The sequence below is a fragment of the Pinus tabuliformis genome, chromosome 4_1, assembly GCF_031772625.1.
Source record: "Pinus tabuliformis cultivar Carrire ecotype Pingquan chromosome 4_1, CPIR1, whole genome shotgun sequence".
NCBI classification, from domain to species: Eukaryota; Viridiplantae; Streptophyta; class Pinopsida; order Pinales; family Pinaceae; genus Pinus; species Pinus tabuliformis.
The window spans coordinates 595,332,528-595,336,312 of record NC_142303.1 but is presented as its reverse complement, the minus strand read 5'-3'; the positions used below and the strand labels follow the sequence as shown (position 1 = coordinate 595,336,312).

General features: G+C 39.9%; 1 pseudogene; it reads right to left on the bottom strand.

Moving 5' to 3' along the window:
- Positions 1 to 2,859: 2,859 nt before the first annotated feature.
- On the bottom strand, positions 2,860 to 3,523 carry LOC149177384 (uncharacterized; annotated as a pseudogene).
- Positions 3,524 to 3,785: the final 262 nt, after the last annotated feature.

The following is a 3,785-nucleotide window of genomic DNA, read 5'->3' as shown; positions in this document are numbered from 1 at the left end:
AAGGAGTCGTCACTCCTATCATTCCAATTTACTTTACAGGAAATGCTCCTAATTTGCTTGAATATTTATAAGCAGTTCGTAGACATCATGAAAGGATTTAATGTTAATGTGGTCAATACTGTTGGAAAACCATTTGATCCCATGCTACACGAAGCAATTATGCGTGAGGAAGAAGACTGTCACTGACTACCATTTTTATGTACAAATATCTCACTTTAAGTCATGACAAATACAATCACCTCCCTCGAAATTAATGACTGCCAGATCTATCAACTTCTTACCCTCATTGGGCCCTAAAGCACTGAACGTTTTCCTCCATTTGTCCAAAACAAATTTGCATAGATCTTGAGCATTGAGTCAAATCAAACACTTAACAAACAAAGCTAGACAACGCTTTGTTGTAAATAACGAATTTATAATGTTCTCTCTTCTCAGAAAACGTGTTGAATGTCATGTACTAGACCATGGAAGTAAAGCTACAACCTTGTCCTCCAAACCTATTAGAGTTCATCGACAAGAGCATCCTTATAGCATGAAAGCTTATACAAGTGCAATGTCCCCACGAGGCGTGAAAATGCCTATAAAGGCAATTTTTTACTAACCAACCAAACTAATATCTGATCTCATATTGATTAAAACTTGAATGTTAAATATGAAAATTATGCCTTCTTTTTTTTATATGATGTCCAAAGCTACAATTTATAAATGATCGAGTTTTATAACAAAAGCATTCAACAGCAATACAACCAGCCTTATCACAAAACAAGCTTATTTTCTACAAATTTGTCCCTTGAAAATTTTACGACCTAAATACTAAAATCAGAGAAGAGGCAAAGTTAAATATCCTGTAACCTGATGCAAAAGCTTCAATTTTGGATAACAGCTTAAATATGAATAATGACTTTCAGTGTCTAAAGAAAGGCATGAAAATATTTACCAAACTTCCATGATATAGTTGATCAAAAGGCAAAGCCATAGAGCTTAAGGCACCCTTCAAATGAAGTGTGCACTTTGGTGTCTACTCTGAAGTGTGTGGCTTCTACAATCAAAGTCTGACCCCCTATCCCACATAATTGTGATTAAACCACTAAATGGCAAGCTATCTTCCGGACGAAAACGAGATTCACCCCATAATATTCTATTTATCACAGGGCCAATAAACTCCCGCCTCCTAAACAACAAATTCTTTAGTACAAACCATCATTTAAATACGTGTGTAGGGCCTCTAAAATTTAAATACATGCTCCTGGATTGCAAATGCTTAAACATGAATAGTAGTTTCCAAAACTTGCCATAGACACCACACCCTACTGCCTCCTGTCCATATCAAAGGAAATTGATTCAATGCCCTTTACTACAGCTTCATAATTCCTAGAACTGGGCTGATTACTACCACAAACTGAGTGTTTGGAATCTTCAGAGTTTATCGGACAACTTCGCTGAGCTCCAGTGTTCCATAATGCAACTGAACCCAAGTTATTGGCAAGCGACGGAGATCTATCAATCTCAACTACTGCTTGTCTGCTGCTTGAAACCACAATTTGCCTTGTTTTGCTATCGTGTCCAGCACTGGATAACTGTATGTGCTGTAAATCTCTAAGTCCTTTGCCTGCCTGCAAGTCAAATTTCCAAAATGACTTGTTATTAACTACAATTTTGACACTCCTTAGTCAATAAAGACAGAAAAGAGAAATAAATCAACAAATTTGTAAATTTCGCTTAGTTTGAATGGCCTGCATTGCCATTTCGTTATAAAGTATTTGAAAACAGAGACAGCAGTTGCCATTTTCTGAGGCCCAACACTAACCCAAAACTATTGTAATCTCAATTGTACTTTCAGCCCCAATCTACAGCATGGGAAAGTACAATGTGCATGCCCTATCAGAAATGACAAAACTCCATTCTGCGGGTATGATGCTGGTTACAATAATGTCCATGCACAATATGTATGTATAAACGCACATCGCAGGGGGATCCTTCACAGATCTTGGCGAAGCCAGAATCGAAACGTGGATCCAGCCCCAAACTACGGATCCAGTAACATAGGTAGTAATAACCAGTAATATGGCATGTAACCAATAGATTGGCAACATTAAGGTGAGTGCTCGCTGGAGTGGCCTGCATTGCTATTTCTTCAGAAAGCATTTGAAAACAAAAAGGCTAGCTGCCATTTTTGAGGCCCTGCATTCTCAAATCTACTTCCAGCTGCGGTCTACAGCACAGGGAAGTAAATGTGTATGGCCTAACAGAAATGACAATCCTCCATTGTCCATCGTGTCCTCAGAAATGTGTCTCATTTTGTGCAGGAATACTTCTACATTATATGCTGTTGCAGATAAACAGTATATAATATAAATTCATTTCATTCCAAACCCTTCACCCGGCTGCACAATGGTTGCTGCTTCATTGTTGCTAAGGGTACCATTTAATATCAGGTATAGACAAAAACATCGTTGTGAGCATTCTTCAACTAATAAGTAACCATATTCATAAATGAGCTAGAAAGGATGCACCCATAACCAGTGGGCAGTATCATGCCAAAACTCTGCTAAATAAAAACGGTGGCCAACAAGCACAATTTAGTGGCTTTTGGGTGAAAACACAATGGAAATACGTCTTCTGACTCATGATGCTTTTATATTTGGAAAATCATGTGGCAATGATGATGTAGAATATCGTCTTTGTCTTCCTATAGATCGCCCAACATAGCGTATGCCGGGACTATACTCAGAATGGTAACTCGATTGAAATTCGCATCATGCCACTCGATTTCATTTGACGGACAGCGTCAAGGCGTCGTTGGCATGCCCATCCTAACCATACCCAGAGATGATCATCATCCACTAGACCACATCTCTCTCAGACATTTTGGATAAGTAGGTTGCATGCAATATCCTTTCTCTGGCATTTAGCATACATATCCACCAGGGCGTTCCCTACACAACCATTTGAGTCCAATCTCCTTCTAGTTATTTCCACATGGATCTCCATACCCCACTGTAGAGCCACAAGGTCTGCGCAGGCCTTGACTAATTCTAGTCCAGTAACTCGGCGGATCATCTCAACCCGTGGCGAAGCAACCTGGTCCGACTCCACGCATTTCTCAGCATCCTGAATAAATTTGGTAACGGTTATGGAGACATTATCCTTCGAATTTAAATTTGTTTCAAATCCACGAAGGCTCAGTGGATCTTTAAGGCACTGCGTGATCTGCTGCTTGTTTAAGCCCAGAAGATTTTCGAACAAAAACCTGCAGAGAAGACAGGGGAAGTCTCGAGTCCCGGCTTATGGTTAAGACATCTTCCCCCGCAGTGTACCTTGCAACATATTGGCGAACTAAATGGGGTTTGGTGAGCTTGGGGTAGTCTGATCGGAGGCGGCGAGATTTCTCCTGTGAGGAGATGGCAATGAAGGTGTCCAAGGGAACGGAAGAGAAACGATCCTGGACGAATGTGAAAATATTTGGGTTGGTATCATTCTGGAGGAGAAGGGTTCGAATCTCTTCGTATTCGGATGCCTTCATTTTTCGGTGCGATAAAAAACAGACATATCACAAAATCCGTAATAAGGTTAAGCAATACTATTTTTGCAGGGGCATCCCAGTGGGAAATCTTGAATGCAAGTAGAAAGACAATAACGTGATGAGCATTAAAAATCAAAGACTTCCAAAGCCTAACATAATATATTGTACTGCGGCTTCTAACTTTTAAGTAAGTTGTAGACATAGCTACGGTAACCTGTAGGTCGACCGTCTCCACGGCATTACTACAGGACCTTATTTTATT